This window comes from Stenella coeruleoalba (genome assembly GCF_951394435.1).
Source record: "Stenella coeruleoalba genome assembly, chromosome: 12".
In the NCBI taxonomy this organism is placed as follows: domain Eukaryota; kingdom Metazoa; phylum Chordata; class Mammalia; order Artiodactyla; family Delphinidae; genus Stenella; species Stenella coeruleoalba.
Genome location: NC_137158.1, coordinates 28,588,478 through 28,609,632, shown reverse-complemented (window position 1 = coordinate 28,609,632; position 21,155 = coordinate 28,588,478). Strand labels below are relative to the sequence as shown.

The window sequence follows — 21,155 nt, the reverse complement described above, 5'->3', positions numbered from 1 at the left end:
GAGTCATTTACAAGGAAAGCTCACTAAGGCTATCAGCTGACTTCTGTACAAAAAATTTGCAGGCCAGGAGGGAGTGGAAGGATATACTCAAAGCCCTGAGAGGAAACACTTTCAACCCCTGCAACCTAGGACACTCTACCCAGCAAGATTATCATTTACAAAAGGAGAGATAAAGAATTTCTCAGACAAGCAGAAACTAAATGAATTAGCAATACTAGGCTTGCCCTAAAAGAAATATTGGAGGGTCTTCTTGAAATGAAAAAGAAGAAGCTACAAAAAAGGGAAAAGCCCAATAGGAAAGGTAAATTTAAAGTAAGGATTGACAATCACTTAAATAAACCAGTATGTAGATTAAAAAATAATTGTAAAAGCAAGTATAACTACAAGAAACAGTAAAAGGAGAAGTATGATGATGAAAAATAGGGCATCAAAATCACAAAACTTTGAGGAGAGGAGTAGAAAACAAATAGGTCTTTTAAAGTGTGATTGGACTTGAATGACTATCAGTTTAAAGCAAGTACATATAGTTGTGGATCACATAAGCCCCATGATAACCAAAAATCAAAAACATACAACAGATTCACACACAAAAATAAACTCCAGTATGCTACAAAACAAAACCATCAAACCACAAAATGAAAAACAAAAAGAAGAAATGAACAAAGAACTACAAAAATACCAGGAAAACATGGAAAAATATTGCAATAAGTACATTTATATCAATAATTACTTTATTTTTTAATTCTTATTTATTTTTTAACATCTTTATTGGAGTATAATTGCTTTACAATGGTGTGTTAGTTTTTGCTTTATAACAAAGTGAATCAGCTATACATATACATATATCCCCATATTGCCTCCCTTTTGCATCTCCCTACCATCCTTCGTAACCCACCCCTCTAGAAGGACACATAGCACCGAGCTGATCTCCCTGTCCTATGTGGCTGCTTCCCACTAGTTATCTATTTTACGTTTGGTAGTGGATATATGTCCGTGCCACTTTCTCACTTCGTCCCAGCTTACCCTACCCCCTCCCCGTGTCCTCAAGTCAATTATCTATGTCTGCGTCTTTATTCCTGTCCTGCCCCTAGGTTTTTCAGAACCATTTTTTTTTTGATTCCATATATATGTGTTAGCATATGGTATTTCATTTCCTCTTTCTGACTTACTTCACTCTGTATGAGAGACTCTAGGTCCATCCACCTCTCTACAAATAACTCAATTTCATTTCTTCTTATGGCTGGTAATATTCCATTGTATATATGTGCCACATCTTCTTTATCCACTCCTCTGACAATGGACACTTTGGATGCTTCCATGTCCTGGCTATTGTAAATAGAGCTGCAATGAACATTGTGGTACCTGACGCTTTTTGAAGCGTCATTATTCAAAGAGACATTATTCAAAAGAAGACCTACAGATGGTCAACAGGTACATGAAAAGATGCTCAACGTCTCTAATTATCAAGGAAATGAAAATCAAAACCACAATGAGATATGGGAGCTTTATTAAGAATTATCTCACAATCAAGGCTTTACAGAAATATGCTTAAACGGTAAAATATTTCCCCCATCTTTAATTCTAACTCTCAATATTTCCTTCATCTTCAAACTGAATTCTCAGTTTCCTATCAATGACCTAGATAGTTTAGATAAGGAAAGCAGTCCAGCAGGTTTAGGTAATACGATTAGAAATATTGGGCAAAATAATAGCATGGTTATTGTAAAGAAAAAGGCTAGTAGTCACATACCACTTGATATATGGGTAAGAATGTAGTTGATGTTCAAGACAAGTGCTTAGCTGATTCTGGGAGGACTGTGTTTTCAAAACCAAACTATCATATTTATTGAGGGCTGAGATTATATATAGATGAACAATAAACATGTTTTGAGATGAATCAAGAGTTATACTCTACTCAAAAACTCTTTTCAAATCAACCTGTGAGTGGGGTACAGTTTAAAATTTAGAGATACAATGTCCTTAAGGAAGGACTTATTTAAACATATGTTTAAATGCACATGTCTATGAGTGAGAGTAATATATTAACTCTCATTATTGGTCATTAAAGCTCAGGTTAAATTGGGTCTTTCTCATTGTCAGGAAACTGAGAGCATGGAAGAATAGTCAAACGGGAATAGAAGGCTTTAGACAGATCAACGTCTGGATAGTGGACAGAAAAGGACACTGAGAATTCAGGGGTGAGAGAAAGATATGTGATTGTCTGCCTATGCTAAGCAGAAAAGTACTTGTGCACATTCGCCACCAAAATTTTAAGCCAGGGTTTAATCAACAGAATTTAGTAAGTGCTGTAATTGAATGTGCATTAGTAGCAAAGAGGAGTGGCCCTTAACATAACATTATCTTTCTGGATTAGATAATTGCTGAGCAAAGTTTTAAAAGAGTTACATTGATATAGTCAGAAAGAAACAATATAACAAGTGGCAGACTCATAATACCATTTTGAGCATCTGTTGATTCCAAAAGAAAACGCACACACTCATTCAACTGTTAGAGACTCCTTCAGGTATTACAATCCATCAACAGTGGTCATGAGTAGATAAATCCATGCAAGAGACAGAGATTGTGCTATTCTCAAAGATTCAGCTTCACAAAGAGGCAGGATTTTTTGTCCTCATTCTTCCTTCCTTCCACATTTTTATATTATTTATACCATTCTCTCATTTTCCTTCATGATCCTCTCAATATGTGCTGACTCATCACATGCCCCCAAACAGGTAATCTGCAAGTCTTTATAACTATAAAATGGTCAAGGCTTCACAAACTCAAGGAGAAAGGGCCATTACTCCTTTGCTTGCATGACTATATACTTGTCATCACATTCAGACCTCCAGATCCTCAAACGGATGGTGAATGGTCCTTCCAGCAACCCTGGGATCTGGCTGGTTTTCCAAACACTGCTTTGGTCAGTCAATAACTTATTTATGATTTTACACATTAAGATTTATGCTTTTTGAAAAACCCTCTAATGCTTATACTATATCCATTCCTTAAGTTACAATTATCTTGCCCTCAATCAATAATACAGACCTACACAATACAGCCCTGTTCAAAACACCAATAAATGTGGCTAAAATTAGGTCCCTGTTCTATAACACTATTTCTTAACATTTAGATCCCACAGCATTGAGGGAAACTCTTTTTGGAAATTAAGAAAGTTTCAAGGAGTGCTATCATCCCAAATCCATCGTGGGTCTCCCAATGTCTCTATTCAGTCATTTATCGGATATTGATTAGTAGTTATGCAGATACTTAAATTATTCTACTAAAGAGAGAATAAACTCCCTAAAAGCAATCATAATTCTCATTTTTTATACTTACTACATTGTCTACTTAACAGTCATTTACAAATTTTGAATTTAATTGGTAACAGATGGCAGGATTTTCAGAATTCATTCTTTTCTGGAATGATTTTTAACATATCACCAAAAAATCATCTCCCTTTATTATGAATAATTCACATAGGTTTTATTATTTGGAATATGGTTAAAAAGGAGAACCTATTTCAGAACCAATATATACTTAAGCAAAGGCTGCATTCATAATCACAAGCCCTCTAAATATCTAATATGTAAGAAGGGAACTAGTTCAGAACTTCAATATTTTACGTGAGACTTTACTATATATAATGATGGGAAAATTCCAATTCCAAATGCACTTTTCATGGAAAATCAGTGTGGGTTTAACAGAGAGTGAAGTCTCTATGAAGGAATTCATGATGCAATTTTAGAAATTCACCAGGAGTAAATCACTGGAACTGGAGAAGTGCTTTATGATGAGCCGTGGAGGAAATATAGTGTGAAATAGCAGAGATATTGACAAGGATGTACCTTAAAAGCAATAAGCATTTGATGATTGGAAAGTTTCCCATACTCAAAAAAGAGCCTAGAAATCTTCAGTGAAATCTGAGCTTAAACTAAGAAACGCAGTAAATAATATAGTAAATAGATGGTTCATTTCAAATAATGTAATTGTAACACACTTCATGGATAATTGTCTTAAGGTTTAAAATTGAGATTACTAGCCTTTTTCCAATTAAAGAACTCATATTACATTTCTCACATGAAACTCATGATTTAAAACTTTTTAATCTCCTAACTTAATATATCCAATTACTTTTAGGTTTATTTGGTTTGCATTATTCCAAGACATTGCCAATCAGATATTTTAATCAGCACTAGAAAACCACTGTTTATACAGCAAAAAGCAAAACATAAATAATTAAAATGCAAGATACTATAGCTTTTAAATATATTTCTTTCATGCTTCTTGAAATCTTATAGCAACTTCTGTAACCCCATTTCTATCAACATTTCAGTCTATTAAGTATCTAAAGATCTCTTATTGAAAACAATTTACTAAGATGCTTAAATTTTTTATTTTATCTTTCGAACTATTTAAAAATCTCTCCAATGAAAAAATGGAATCATAGTAAATATCCTTTTTTCAAAATGTTTTTGAAAACTGATTTTTTAAAAAAACTTTTACTTTCTAATGAAAATTTGAAGTGGATTCCTGCCTGGCTGAGCAATTGAAGACACGAGCAGACACAGAACTGCCTCAGCTGACCTGGCCAGTCCTCTTTCTGTGGCACCCAGGTTGCTGAGCCACTAGGAACTGGACACCTGTTCTGATTAGCTTACTTGTAGAGGTACCACTACCACAAGGGATGTATTATGTTAGAGCTTTCCAGATTATTATATGGTGTCAATATGTGTATCCAAACAACTCCGAGAAGTAAAAAGAGCAGTTATTATCCTCATTTTACTCTCAAAGAAACTGGGACTCAATGAAGATACCTGAATTCATTTTTTAAACCATATGATTGGGAAAAGGGTAAAAAAAAAAAAAAAAAAAAAAAAGACACTCTGATTCCTCATTAAGTTTCCTGCACATACCAGAGATGAATCTGCATGCTCCTCTGCTTCACTGATGCAAATTTTCATGCCTGCTCACTGGGTTAAAGATGTGGTCTAAGGCTATGAAACTATTGTGGTTTTTCCCTGTGAAGCTGTAATGGATGTGCTTGGTGGCTGCACCTCTGTCCTGACCTCATTATTACCATTTTCAACAAGGTACATTGATGAACTCTAATAAAATTAATACTTCTGTTTTTCCTGTTGAGGTAGAGAGTAGAAAAAGAAATATTAAAAATGTGAGTTGATGTTAAAAAAAATTCTAGGATAAGTTTAGTATGTCAGAGCTGGAGCAGCATCAGATTCCCACATTGTGTCTGAATTTACCAGCTCCTAAAAGTGTGAAAGAGGCTTAGAAACTTCATAGATACCTCAGTGCCCATGATCCACCCACTTTAGGGTGTGATTTGAAAAGCAAATGGTGTGTTGATGGCATTAAAAAAAGGTATAAAAGACATTTTAATGACAGCGTAATCAAAGATTATACACCAGCTGTCACAACTAAGGCAACCATAGTAATTGGAGGTGACCAGAAGGCTTTCCAAAATAAGCTTCTTTTAAAGATTCATTTAAAACTGTCACCAAGGGACTGTTGACATTTTAGTTTTTTCTTTAGATTGGGAGTCGTCATTTTATTTCTTTTCATCTTTTCTTTGCAGAACAGTACAGCTCAATGTATTATCAGTTTGCTTTATAGTAACTGATCAGATACAGAAGCAAAGAAGAGGAAAATATATTTGTATAATGAATATTTTTATTAAATATGAGGCTATTTTGAAGGCAAGCATTGAAATAATTGATTAATATCTCAATTTGCCTTGAATATCACATAGAGATGGTTTATACACATATAATATTCATACCATTAAATTGGCTACTAACATTTTTTTGATATTCTGGGCCAATAATTTTATGATCAAAAAGCAATTGCTAGCATTAAGATCATTGCCACGTTTACTTGATAATGATGGTTCTTTAGTATCTTTCAAGAATTCTGTATAATAAATGATATAAATATCCCTCATATACCAATGGATTATCATTATGCTTTCAGCATTTATGTTTTGAATCTTTCCTATCAACCTCACTGAAGTTATACTACTGCAATATCTCTTACATTAGTAAAGTACTTAGTATTTTACAAAATGTTTCCTACATGTTTTGCATTTGTTTCTCACAGCAGCCCAATAGGATACATAGACTAGGTAGGTATTAACAGCCAGATTTTACAGATGTGGAAATTAAGAAGGAGAAAAGTTGATTACTCTTTTAGATTACATAATGAAGAGTATATCAGAGACTTCACTTTGGACATCTTTAACGATGCTGGAAATTGTCAGTCTGTTTGCTTTAAGCCAATTTAATAGGTAAACAGTGGTATCTCATTGTATTTTGCCTTTCTCTAATAACTAATGAAGTTGAGCTTCCTTTCAGCCACATATTTGCCATCAATATATATCTTTTTTGGTGAAATGTCTGTTCAAATCTTTTGCTCAGTTTTTTTATTGGTTGTTTTACAATTATTGAGTTTTGAGAGTTCTCTATATAATCTGCATACAAGTCCTCTCTGAGATATATGACTTGCAAATATTTTCTCCCAGTCTGCAGCTTATCTTTTCATTTTTATATCTTTCAAACAGCAGAAGTTTTTAATTTTAATGAAATCCAATTTATCACTTTACATATTGGGCTTTTAGTATTGCATCCAATAAGCCTTTATCTAACCCAGGGTTACAAAGATTTTCTCCCATGCTTTCTTCTACTATTTTTATAATTTTACATGTTATCTTTAAGTCTATGGTTCATTTTGAGTTAATTTATGTATAATTATCTGAGTGTGTAGTTTGAGGTTTGCTTTTTTTTTTTTTGGTATATGGTGTCTAGTTATTTCAGCACCATTTATTGTAAAATATTGTTCTTTTCTATTGCATTTCCTTGACACCTCTGTCAAAAATTAAACCAACACATATTTGCCAGATTTCCTTCCTTCCTTCCTTCTTGCCTGGTAAAATTTTACATTTGAATCAGAGTCCATCACTGTCTTATGATAAAGCAATCAGCAAACTGATAAAGGTCATAGTTACAGATTGACTTAATCTGAAAGACTGAAGCTGATTTTCAGAGAAAAGAAGGAACGAGAGAGATAAGAGAAGCAGAAAAGAATGAGAGACTGAGAGAGTGTTAGTCTTGCGGACATAGGAATCTGCCGCTCAGCTACCGTTTGATTTGGAGGTCCACAGCTTACACAGAAAAGAATATGACCAAAACACTGACCCACGTACATTGTACTCTTTGGTCTTACACACATGGCACTTGTTGTTGAACTATTTTATTGCTTATTAGAAAAATTAATAACATCCCATGGAATTGGAAAGCAACAGTCTGAACATGCTTTCAGAACAAGGACCTGTCATTTATTTCCAAGTCAGGGTTAGGAGATAATCTTAAGGTGAAATGTTAGTAGTTATTGTGAGGCTTTCTTAGCCACTGAGGGCTAGGTAGCATAGAGGTACCAACCAACTCTGCCCTGGATCTGTACCATATACAGAAGAGAGTTCTCAACAGCAAATACTGAAGAATCTAGTATAATTAGGAAACTCCTCAATATCATTTATAGGCAGGCATTCATAACTGTAGATTTTGTTAAGTATTTAATGATTATTTAACTGTATTCTAAATCACAACTCCTCCTTAGTATATATGACCACACACTTGTTTGAAAGTTTAATTGAGCAATAATAAATGCCAATATTTGAGTTACTCCCAGGTTATATTACACCTCCCATGCAGACATTAATTCAGGGGATTGGAGCCAAATCCTAGATTTTTCTGTATTTTAAATTGGATGTGACCAGGAGTAGAGAAATTACTAAAGGAAGACAAGCCTTACAAAATTCCTCAGTTGAGTTTTCTGTTTATAATGTATGTCTTTGTAAGAAAATTATCATTGTTAGAAGATGTTGTTTATACTATAACTTTATCAAATTCCATGAAGCACATTTTGGATTCCAAATATCCAGAATAAGGGATTCTTTTTTTTAAAAAAAGGAAAGTATATTACAATTATTTAAATTCTAGGCAGTCATTGGAAGTGATATAACTGTAGTTAAGATAGACACTGTATTTCATCTCATGTGACACAATAGGAAGACCATAGCACTGCATAAAAATTATTCTTGTCAGTAAAAAATTGAACTTGTATCTAATCAAAACTGAAGATCTAAATAGTAGTTTACAGGAAATGCAGTAGGGAGAGAAGCATGCCAAATGACAACATAAGAATGAAATTGGTCATATCCAGAATGTGGAAAATTCTGCACTCCAAAGATCTATTTACTTTTCTACAAAAAAACAGGATGAAAAAATAAAGGAACATTAAACCTACCTAAGGAGACAAAAGACCTGTATGCAGAAAATTATAAGACACTGATGAAAGAAATTAAAGATGATACAAATAGATGGAGAGATATACCATGTTCTTGGATTGGAAGAATCAACATTGTGAAAATGACTCTACTACCCAAGCAATCTATAGATTCAATGCAATACCTATCAAACTACCACTGGCATTTTTCACAGAACTAGAACAAAAAATTTCACAATTTGTGTGGAAACACAAAAGACCCCGAATAGCCAAAGCAACCTTGAGAACGAAAAATGGAGCTGGAGGAATCAGGCTCCCTGACTTCAGACTATACTACAAAGCTACAGTAATCAAGACAGTATGGTACTAGCACAAAAACAGAAAGATCAATGGAACAGGATAGAAAGCCCAGAGATAAACCCACACACATATGGTCACCTTATCTTTGATAAAGGTGGCAGGAATGTACAGTGGAGAAAGGACAGCCTCTTCAATAAGTGGTGCTGGGAAAGCTGGACAGATACATGTAAAAGTATGAGATTAGATCACTTCCTAACACCATACACAAAAATAAGCTCAAAATGGATTAAAGACCTAAATGTAAGGCCAGAAACTATCAAACTCTTAGAGGAAAACATAGGCAGAACACTCTATGACATAAATCACAGCAAGATCCTTTTTGACCCACCTCCTAGAAAAATGGAAATAAAAACAAAAATAAACAAATGGGACCTAATGAAACTTCAAAGCTTTTGCACAGCAAAGGAAACCATAAACAAGACCCAAAGACAACCCTCAGAATGGGAGAAAATATTTGCAAATGAAGCAACCGACAAAGGATTAATCTCCAGAATTTACAAGCAGCTCATGCAGCTCAATAACAAAAAAACAAACAACCCAATCCAAAAATGGGCAGAAGACCTAAATAGACATTTCTCCAAAGAAGATATACAGACTGCCAACAAACACATGAAAGAATGCTCAACATCATTAATCATTAGAGAAATGCAAATCAAAACTACAATGAGATATCATCTCACACCAGTCAGAATGGCCATCATCAAAAAATCTAGAAACAATAAATGCTGGAGAGGGTGTGGAGAAAAGGGAACATTCTTGCACTGCTGGTGGGAATGTGAATTGGTTCAGCCACTATGGAGAACAGTATGGAGGTTCCTTAAAAAACTACAAATAGAACTACCATATGACCCAGCAATCCCACTACTGGGCATATACCCTGAGAAAACCAAAATTCAAAAAGAGTCATGTACCAAAATGTTCATTGCAGCTCTATTTACAATAGCCCGGAGATGGAAACAACCTAAGTGCCCATCATCGGATGAATGGATAAATAGATGTGGCACACATATACAATGGAATATTACTCAGCCATAAAAAGAAACGAAATTGAGCTATTTGTAATGAGGTGGATAGACCTAGAGTCTGTCATACAGAGTGAAGTAAGTCAGAAAGAAAAAGACAAATATCGTATGTTAACACAAATATATGGAATTTAAGAAGAAAAAAAAATGTCATGAAGAACCCAGGGGTAAGACAGGAATAAAGACACAGACCTACTGGAGAACGGACTTTAGGATATGGGGAGGGGGAAGGGTGAGCTGTGACAGGGCGAGAGAGAGTCATGGACATATACACACTAACAAACGTAAGGTGGATAGCTAGTGGGAAGTAGCCGCATGGCACAGGGATATCGGCTCGGTGCTTTGTAACCGCCTGGAGGGGTGGGATAGGGAGGGTGGGAGGGCGGGAGGCGCAAGAGGCAAGAGATATGGGAACATATGTATATGTATAACTGATTCACTTTGTTATAAAGCAGAAACTAACACACCATTGTAAAGCAATTATATCCCAATAAAGATGTTAAAAAAAAAGTAGAGATAGAAAATTTGAAAATGAATGGGGTAGGGGTGTTCCAATAAAACTGTATTTACAAAAAAAATAAAATAAAATAAAATAAAGGAACATAAAGTCACAAAAGGTTTATACTGACTTATAAAACATACCAACGAATTCAATGTGCCAGTCGTTTAGATCCTTATTTGAACAAGCCAATCATAAAAATAAATGTTTGAGACAAGTGGGGAAATAGCAAACACTGTGTATTAATTAATATTAGGAGATTACTGTTAACTTTGTAAGGTGCAATTATATTATCAAAGTTATATTTTCAAAAAGTTCTTACTATTAGAAATGTACACTGAAGTGTTTACAGATAAAATGATATTATATTTAAAATTTGCTTTATAACACTCCAGGAACAAACAAATAAAAAATACTGGGAAGACAATAGATGAAACATGCATGTACAAATGATGTTGCTACTTATATTATTCTATTTTTGTGTATTTTTGAATTTTCTACAATAAAAAGTAAAAAAAGAAAGTAATGCTTCAGAAGAGCATATAATGACACAGGAAAATGCTGGGACTAAGCATATAGGTTAAGAAAATAGATTGCAAACAGCATGTATGGTATAAACAAACCAATGTAAAATGTAACCTTATGAAACATTCTCCTTAATAAAAATATATATATGAATGTGGGACAATATATAACAAAATCTTAAATGTTAAAACTTATCTGATAGAATTGCTTTGTGTTTTTATATATTTTAGAACGTTTGATAGTTAATTTGTATAAATCCTATGATTAGGACAAAAGTTTAAAGTTATTTACAATTATTAGTTGATCATCCATTTTTACTTAGGTTGGTCTTTGGGGAAGTATGCAATTCTTTGATTCACCATCTTTAAAATGGGTTAAAACGGTCTTACTGCTATTCTCCAACAGCTGGAAAAACATTCACAGCTTTACGTGTTCATAACCAATATAATTTGTTCTAATTTATATTATAACATTCTTACTGCTTACAATGTGATCTGTGTTCATTTCAGGCCCCATTAATTAAACTGAGGACAATAAAAGGTTTTGATGTTTATGAATCCTGGAATTCCAATGTGCCACTCTGTATTTATGTTGCTGTTGTTTTATACTAGGATTGGGGATACATTACTCTCATAAACTTGAAGATCCCTGAATTGGGTGAATGTACAACAACAATGGACAAGAACTCATCTTTGTTCCTTTTTCTAGTTCTTCTGTATCAGAATGTTAAATAAAACTTTTTCGGTTGTCTCAGTTTTGGCTGAGGGCCATGAGCTTAAAACAAAGGGTATAAAGTGATCAGAACGTTCTAAGAGTTGCCAGGTCCTCTGAAAATTTACTAAGAGAGAACTGGAAAACTATACCTCATCCCTCAGCTCACCTAAAGGCATATGATAGGCCGATTGGTAGAGAAAGTCAGAAGAGAGAATTACTTTGCAGAAAGCTGCCTGAATGTTGTGCATTCCCTCCCCTCGCTTCTTACCATGTACACAGTTGAGATGCTTTACAAGAGGGAAGACCAGCCCCTCCTCCCTGGATGAATACTGGCTGAGATACAGGAATCTTTGAGCCCCAACGCCATTAAACTAAAGAGCAGAATATGACAAGAATCAGACCTGTATCTGCTGTAGTTTGTGGGGGTTGGATTGGTGTTTGACCTTCAGCTAGAAACTCCTCCAGAGAATAACAAGGCTGGAGTTCCCTGAAGGCAGACCAGGCAGAGAGCAATACAGGGGGTGCTGGTTGAAATACTGCTGACAGCAAGCAATGGTAGATGTTTCCTGCAGAGTGGAGTGGACTCTGGGAAGGAAACTGTACTTGATTCATCTTTGGCTAGTGTCGTGGGTTGAATAGTCCCCTCTCCTCTAAATTCATGTAGAATGTGACCTTATTTGGAAATAGGGTCCTTACTGAGGTAATTATTTGCAATGAGATCATACTGAATTAGGATGGGCCCTGAATCCAGTGACTGGTGTCCTTGTAAGAAGAGGAGAGGACACACAGAGACTCATACAGGGAAGAAGTTCATCTGAAGATGGAAGCAGAAATTGGAGTTCTGTTCCCACACAGCAAGGAGTGCCTAGAGATACCAGAACCTGAAAGAGGCAAGGAACAAACACTAAGAATGTCCAGAAATCATCAAAAGCTAAAAGAGAAGCTTGGGATGGTTTCTTCCTCAGAGCCTCCAGAAGGAACCAACCTGCTGACATGTTGATTTCAGACTCTGGCCTCCTGAACTATTAAAGAATGACTTTGTTATTTTAAGATACCCAGATTACAGTAATTTGTTATTATTTGTGCTGGGAAACCAGCACAGCTAGAGAAAACAAAATGTATCATACATTCCAGAACTATTTTGAGTGAGAGCCTTACAATAGTTTAAGCAGCCCTCAAGCCCCTGTCTCTTTGACCTCATCTTCCAACTGCTCTCCTTTTATTAACTTCATTACTCAGCTGCACTGCCCTCCTACTGTTCCACTAACTCACCAAAAATTCCCCATCCTCAGTCCTTTGCCCTTAGTGCTTCCCAGCCAGGTAGGGTTTTTGTCCAGATAATTGGATGGCTCCCTCCATCACCTCCTGAAGGCTTTTGACAAGTATATCTTATTAAGGAGCCTTTTCCGAATACCCTCTGTTGAATAACAAAACCACTAAATGCTTCTCTCTTGCATTTCCTTTTCTTCCACTATCCTGCATACATTGCTTTCAAAACCACTTATCATTATTACAAGTTGTATGTTTAAATCTCTATTTTTATCATCATCCATCATTACCAATAGAATATAAGTTTCATAAAGGCATGAACAGGCTATTTTCATATGCTAGGGATTCAATAAATATAGTATGAATGAATTATTGTCAAGAGGTATCTCTGACAAGAATTATTTTAAAATGAAAAAAATGCAAAAAAAATATGCCAATTAATTTAATAATCTAGATGAAGTTTATTAATTTGGGGAAAGTTAAATTTAAAAAATTGGACTAAGAAGAAAAACAGCTCAAATGAAAATACTACTAAATAGACAGAAGTAGCAAACTCTATACTCCAACATTTTAAGAAATATATTCCCTGTCTTATACATAATATACAAAAAAAAGAAAATAGAGGAAATGTACCTCAATTTATCTTGTATATGATATAGAAAATTATAAATACATATAGGTATAGTTTCAAATATATGAGGAAAATGTGAGATATCCTCAAAGAGAAAGTCATGTTATCTGTCATTTATTTCTTCAGTAATTCAAGATCAAACTAACAAAAATCAGAAAAAATGTAGTAGATTAGGACCATACAGTTCATAGTTTGTTCTGGGGGGTACATATAATCATTATACCCAAGAATTATAGAATACACATTCTCTACTAGTATACATGGAACATTTCAAAACCTGACCATGTATTAGATAATCAAACAAGTCTCAGCAATTTAAAGGGAAATATATTATAAACCACCTTCTTGGCCACAGACAAAATTAGGTTAGAAGTCATTCACAAGAAAAGCTAACTTACAAAGAGGCAATACAGTTGGTAATTCAGTCAATCTATTTATCATTGGGACAATTCTCAAACTTGGGGTAATCCTCAAGCTTCCCATAATGGTCTCCTCTCCCCAAGTATTTTTTTTCATGTCTCTGTAAACAGATGAAAATAAAACCCCTAGCTTTCTAAAGTTTTTACCTTATGAAGCAAACATCATGATGGCCACCATCAGGAGTGTTTACCATACATCTTATATTGGTTAGAACTCTAAGAGACTTAATAATTTGGAAAATACTTCAGTAACTATCTAGAGTTATCTTAGTAATCTCATTGTTTTTCTGATTTCTGTAATTAACTTCAAGGTCCTGTTGCAGTTACTATTGTTAATATCTACATAAAATGGACATGAGTATAATAGGTCATTATGTGTTCCACTGGAGTGTTCTTAAATCATTCTATCAAACCCCAGAAGAATAAAATGAACCTCAGATTTAAAAAATTTTGACTATGCCCAGTTAAGCCAGTGTATAAACCCACAATATGATCAATGTGTTACAAACTAGAGCATACTCCAATGAAGCTCTGAAAACTCAGGGACAATTTTGCATATAGCTTATTCCCTCAAAGATAGCATTACACAAGTAGCATTCCTGGTCTTTGTAGAATGTCAAAATTAAAAGAATGTTATTCTTCCATTTTCTAGTAAATGCAAACTTCATAAAGCCCAACTGTAAAGCTTTGTTACTAAAGCAGTTGAATGAAAGCTCTCATGAAATAATCTCTTAATAATTCTCTAAACAAGACAGATAAAATATGTAAACTTTGGTCAGAGTGGCTGGTCCAACCAAGTATTATAAATTTGTAAAATACTTCTTACATTCTAAATTCATCCTCTTTCTATGCCTGTACATATATACTATACTTCATAATAACACTGTAAAACAAAGAACAGGATGAAAATTTCTGAATAAACATCATTTATAATGATCTATATTAGAATGTAATAAATTTACTGAAAAAAGACAACTCATGTAGATGATTAATTAGCAGTTATATATCTTTCCCAAAGAACTAATTAATTACTCCTATCAAAGTTTTGAAAAAGAATACATTCCAGTTTTTTGTAAATTCTTCTAGGAAACAGGAAAAGGAAAAATCCAACCCATTTCATTTTATGAGGCTAATAAGCTCATTTATATTATCTACACCATACAAGAAGAGTATTAATAAGGGACATTAGAAGCCCATCTTATAGATTAACATTTTTGCAAAAGTCCTCAACAATACGTTAGCAAAATACATCCAATATTATATCATTATATTCAATTTACATATGTTAAGAAGAATTTCTGTAGCTGGTCACACAAGCAAATAAGGAGGTCAAGGCAACTGAAGCCTGACTACTTTGTAACTGCTCATTCTATGGGGTAGAAGGATCGGCTTGTTTTGGCTTGCTACCATGTCTGCTCCTTAATCAAAAATTGCTGAGCCCTTGCCCTATATTCCTAAACTGTGACACAAACCCGCTGTGTTCTTAGGATTGTGGGCCCCTCACATCACCGAGTGGGGCTTGGGAGCAAGGGGGAAACAGCACAGACATGCTGATGCTCATACTGCCTGCTCTGCCTTGAGAAAGCCCTTTGTCTCTGACTCAAGGGTATCCTGTATTCTGCCATCATCTCTGAATCAGTAATAGGCAAATAGGGTAAAATTTGAGACTCTTCAAAAATCTCGACAATATAATTATATAAATTCAAATTATATAATAAGCATATATAAATGTATATGCGCATATATGTACAATCATTTCAATAGCTACTGAAAATATATTTTATAATATTCAAGAGCTGTGCGTGATTTAATCTTTTAGCAAGAAAGGAACTTTCTCAATATGATGAATCTTACCTACAACATCCACGTCACGTACCATTTGTAATTGTGCACCATTTAAAGTATTCTGATGAAAATCAGAAACAAGACAAGAATGCCCACTATCAGTGTTTCTAGTTAACATTACAGAAAATAAGAAAGAAAAAGATAATAATGCAGTGTGTAAGGACTGAGAAGAAACAAATGACCATTATTTAAGGTGGTAAGACTGTTGAAATATACATCTAAGACAAATCACTGGGGAAAAAAATGAGTGCACAATTAATTAAATTGTAGCTGTGGTCAATATACTAGCAATTACATCTACTTCCGTATACAAGCAAAAACAGAAAAAGTGTTTAAAATTGAAAGATAATGTCTTCAACAGTAGCAACAATACAGGTTACATCATAAAAAATCTAACACAATATATGGAAGATTATTACAGGGACTATTAGAAAGTATTAAAAGTTAAGTCACAAAATTTTTAAATGAACGGAGATTTTATATTATGCTCTTAGATAAAAAGGAGTGATAACGTAAAAAAGAATCAATTCATCTAAAATTAATATTCAAGTTCACTGAATATTTACTAAGAATTCAACATTTTTTTCGATGAATTTTTTCATGTGATTATAGGAAAATATGAAGAGAAAGAGCCAAAAATACACTCAAGCAATCCTGAGAAACTATGCAAGTTTGGAGGCTTTTGTATGAAATGTTAATATTGATTATGGAAATGTAATAATTTCAGCATGGGGTTGAAAGACTTTTGATCAATAGACGAAGCAATAGAACATGAATAAACCCCTATATGGGATGCTGATACGTTATGGAGATGATACTGTAAAGCAATTGGTCAAGAATGGATCATCTAGTAATTTTTTTCTAGTATACTTGGACACACATAAAAATAAAAGTAGATCTTTAACTCATGCTACATACAAAAATAAATTCTAAATTTTATAAATTATTTCAATTCTAGGATTTTTAGGCCTAAATATGAAAAATAAAGCTGTAAAATGTTTAGAAGGAAAAAAAAAGACTACATGATATAACGATTTCTTGAAGCCCACAAAATCATTAAAAAATTTAAAGAAGGAACTTTCAGTTTCCTGTTTTGCATGTAAGGAGCTTGGAAATCACCCCTCAGTCCTAACAAGAAGTAGAAAGTTAAATAAACTGAAAAACCAACCCTTCCTTGGATCCCTAAGAGAAGGGAAGACACAGGGCAAATTGCTGCCCCCAAGATTGGAGAGTCAGGCAAATACAGGGAATCATGACTTACCTGAGCAGAGACTTGCTAGCAGAAACCACAGCAGGAACCAGCATCGAGGCAGGAAATACTGAACTATAACTGGAGAATTACTGAAGACCCAGCGTGGACAACTCTGAGAGTTAAAAAATCCTGGGGGGTGGGCTTCCCTGGTGGCGCAGTAGTTAAGAGTCCGCCTGCCCATGCAGGGAATGCAGGTTTGTGCCCCGGCGTCCGGGAGGATCCCGCGCGCCACGGAGCGGCTGGGCCCGTGAGTCATGGCCACGGAGCCTGCGCGTCCGGGGCCTGTGCTCCGCAATGGGAGAGGCCACAGCAGTGCGAGGCCCGCGTACGGCAAAAAAAAAAAAAAAAATCCTGGGGGATCCAGTCATACAGGCCCCCTAAAATATTGTGAGATTTACCCCCAGAAGCTCCACCAGATATTCCCAGTAAATATTGGAGAAAAACCCTCTCTGGCTTCTGTCCTTGGGAAGGGAAAAGGAACAATTTTGAAATAAACCAGAGCACTCTGTTCTTCTTAATAAGGTCTGCCCTCAGGAGAAACTAGTTAAGCAGAGCCTAATTGACCTGGGGAAGGAAAAATAGCCAAATCCAGCCTACTCTAGCCACCTGTGCTACTTAAAGGGGGAGAAAAAAACAGAAATACTTGTAAAGTTCACAGTCCAGAAGCACAGGCTCACTAAAAAACAGAGACTTAATCATAGGACTGCAGAACGCTTCCCCTCTCCCCACACCTCACCAGAATATTTCTTATTCTTAATTGATCTAAAAGGTAACAGCTTGTTCAAAACAATAATAGCAACCATGTATTCAATTATATATATACACACACCTGTGCATGGTTATATATAAGTTAAATGAGTGATAGCAATGCTATAAGGCACAGGAGGAAGAAATTAGCATTATTTTGTCATTATAAGGTACTCATACTACCTGTGAAGTAATATGGTATTATTGGAAAGTGGACTGGAATTAACTGTAGATGTATATTGCAAACTCTAGGGTGAACACTAAAAGAAAAGTATAACTGATACGTTAATGAAGAAGAGAAAATGAAATCATATAAAATGCTCAAGTAAAATCACCGGAGGCAGAAAACTAGTGAATGACAAATATAGAAATAAAGAACAAGGCCAACAAACATTAATGAGTATGTTAGATTTTAATACAATTATATCAGTAATAATTTTGAACATCTACAGTCTAAATGCACCAATTAAAACGGAGATTGTAGAGTGCATCAACATATTGTATGCTGTCTACAAGAAACCCATTTTAAATATAAAAACACACAGATAAAAATTGAAGGTACAGAGAAATGTACCATTCTAACACTAATCAAATGAAAGCAAGATTAGCTATATTAATTTCAGACAGAGCAGACTTCAAAGTAGGAAAGTTATCAGAGATAAAGAAGCACATTACATAATGATAAAGGAGTTAATTCTCCAAGAAGATATACAATTCTTAAAGTGTATATGCCTAACAACAGAGCATAAAACTATGCGAGGCAAAAACGGATGGAATTTCAAGGAGAAACAGATGAACACACTCTCACAGTTGGAGACTTCAAAACCCCTATATCAGAAATGGACAGATCCAGCAGGCAGAAAATCAGTAAGGACATAGTTGAACTCTACACCACCATTAATAAACTGGATATTAAGTTACACCTAGCGACTATTATCCAACAACCTCAAAAAACATGTTACTCTCAAGCTCACATGGAATACTCACTAAAACAGACCACATTCCGAGACCTAAAACTCACCTTAACACATTTAAAAGAATAGAAATTATATTTCATCTGCTCTCTGACCACAATGGAATTAAGTTAAATCAAAAACAGAAAGATAACTGCAAAATCTCAAAGAACATGGAGATTAAAAAAACATACTTCTAAATAACACATTGGTCAAGAAGTCTCAAGAAAAATTAAATGATATTTGAACTAAAGGAAATTGAAAACATAACATCAAAATTTGTGGGATATAGCAAAAGCAGTGGTTAGAGGGAAATTTATGGCATTGAACGCATATATTAGAAAAGAAGAAAGATTTCTTCTAGGCCCTGTCAGCAAGGAAATACATATGCATGCATACTAACCTGTGTATATGGTATACCTATATATATTTCTGTATATAACCATCAATCTCTGTTATGGTAAATATAAGTTCATACTAACATCAATCCATCACAACGTGGGTCAGTCTAGCCTCCTCTCCTTGCTTATGTGTGACTTTCCACTCCAACAGTGAGAAACCTGGTTCCACTTAATTGTTCAGCTCCTGGGCCACTTAATTGTTCTGTTCCTGGACACATGTATAGTGGTTTCAGAATTGTTAAGACTTAATCATATGGGAATCAACTTTATCACTTATAGTATCATCCATATGTATAGTTTCTTCTGTCTTCAGTTAAGACTTCACTTACTTCCAAAGTTACTTAGGTCAGCATACTTCATTTCACTCCACTCCATCTCACAATGTTTAAAAACAGGAGTTATTTGGTTGAGTTAACAAAGGACGATGCCTCAAATTTTTTCATAATTATTTCTATCCAGCTTAGAAGAGGCTCTGTAATGGAAACAAGAATATATTCAAAAAGTAATACTATTTGATTTTTATACAGGTGTTACTTTTGACTAGGAACTATAAACTTGGAAAGACAGGCTTCCTAAAATCACAATTGGGGTTATAACGCCTTTTTAAATTTAAAGATAAGTACACAGATAGATCACTTCAGCTTCTCCAAACTGATTAATATCAAAAATACTTTTACCCAATGTATTTGAAAACAGTAGGCACTTTCTAAGGAATTTATACAAAAGTCAAATGACTTTGACTTTTTCATTGAAACCACCTGAAGACATACAGTGACTGAGACAATAATTCCTGCCTGACCAATATAATTGCAAAAGTGGGGACTACTGTCATTTTTTACTCATAAATATAGCAAACAACTTGTTAAGAAAAAAGAAAAAAAAACTTTATTTCTGGTTTATGTTGGAGAAAGATAGATGCACTAACCTATAATTCTATCCTGATTATCAACTTTTATTTTTAGCTAACATAATAATTACACAAATTTTATATATAGAGAAATAGTAAGCATTGCACTTCACATTAATTGTTAAAAGAGATAGAATATTTTGGTGGATAAAATGATGAAGTTTATCCATAACTGACTCATTATTTATAACTTTGAATCAACTTCTAAAATTTGTCAAACATCTGTGTATGAAAAACAAGGATAATACTCCTGACTTCATGGGCTTCTTATGAGGATTAGAAAGCTTTTTAATGTCTAGAATCAGGCTTTAATTAAGTACAAAATATCATTGTTGAAAGATATACAGAGAATATTCAGAAAGTTCAAAGATAGATTTAACTTTGTTAAAAAACAATGATAGGGCTTCCCTGGTGGTGCAGTGGTTGAGAGTCCGCCTGCCGATGCAGGGGACACGGGTTTGTGCCCCGGTCCGGGAAGATCCCACATGCCGCGGAGCGGCTGGGCCCGTGAGCCATGGCCGCTGAGCCTGCGTGTCCGGAGCCTGTGCTCCGCAACGGGAGAGGCCGCAACGTCGAGAGGCCCGCGTACCGCAAAAAACAAAACAAAACAAAACAAAACAAAACAAAAACCACAATGATATACCATGTTCCCAAATATTACTTAATACCACCTCTCTCTACAAAGTATAATTTTAAAGACTGGAGCTGCAGCTACTTATTAATTTACCTACTGGCCATCACATGCTAAAACCTTCCATTTATAATCTTATATGCTAAAATAATAGGCATTAACTTGGAGGCACATAGAAAGAACTAATGAAAGAACAGCGTCTTTGAATTGGTGATTCCATGCTTAAGCAGACCTCATTAATGTTTTCTTAACAACAACAAAACAAACAAAACCAAACTAGACAGCATATTCTTTATTCCATATGTGTCATTCAGGGGGCTAAAAAAAACGAAAACTTTGACTTGGTAGTAGCAATGCCCTCGTGTTCTAAACCAAGTCAGTGGTAGATAGTTAATAATTTAACAAATGTATAATGTATAAAAGCATAAAAAAGGAATCTTAAAGACTGGTAGAAAATTGTACAGACACATGAATATGAAGCATATCTATTTGCTCACTCTTTAAATGGTTACTGTGTGGAGCTATGAAAGATAAGATCATTAAAACAGTAATTAGAAGCTGCTAGGCATACACGTATAAGTAGCACATGCTGTGTAGAGCAGTACCTAGGTATAATTTGTTTAGCCTTTCCCTCAAACAGCCCACTGGCACCTACCACATGCAGGTTTTAGTTTAGATGCGT

The 21,155-nt window shown here is 34.7% G+C and overlaps 1 long non-coding RNA gene across 1 annotated transcript in view; it reads right to left on the bottom strand.

The window, feature by feature from the left end:
* Positions 1-17,577, bottom strand: part of LOC307195393 — a 365,482-nt gene extending 347,905 nt beyond the window's left edge. The window contains exon 1 of the long non-coding RNA XR_013830825.1: positions 16,844-17,577. This is a non-coding gene — a long non-coding RNA (uncharacterized lncRNA). The remainder of the gene's footprint in view (positions 1-16,843) is intronic.
* Positions 17,578-21,155: the final 3,578 nt, after the last annotated feature.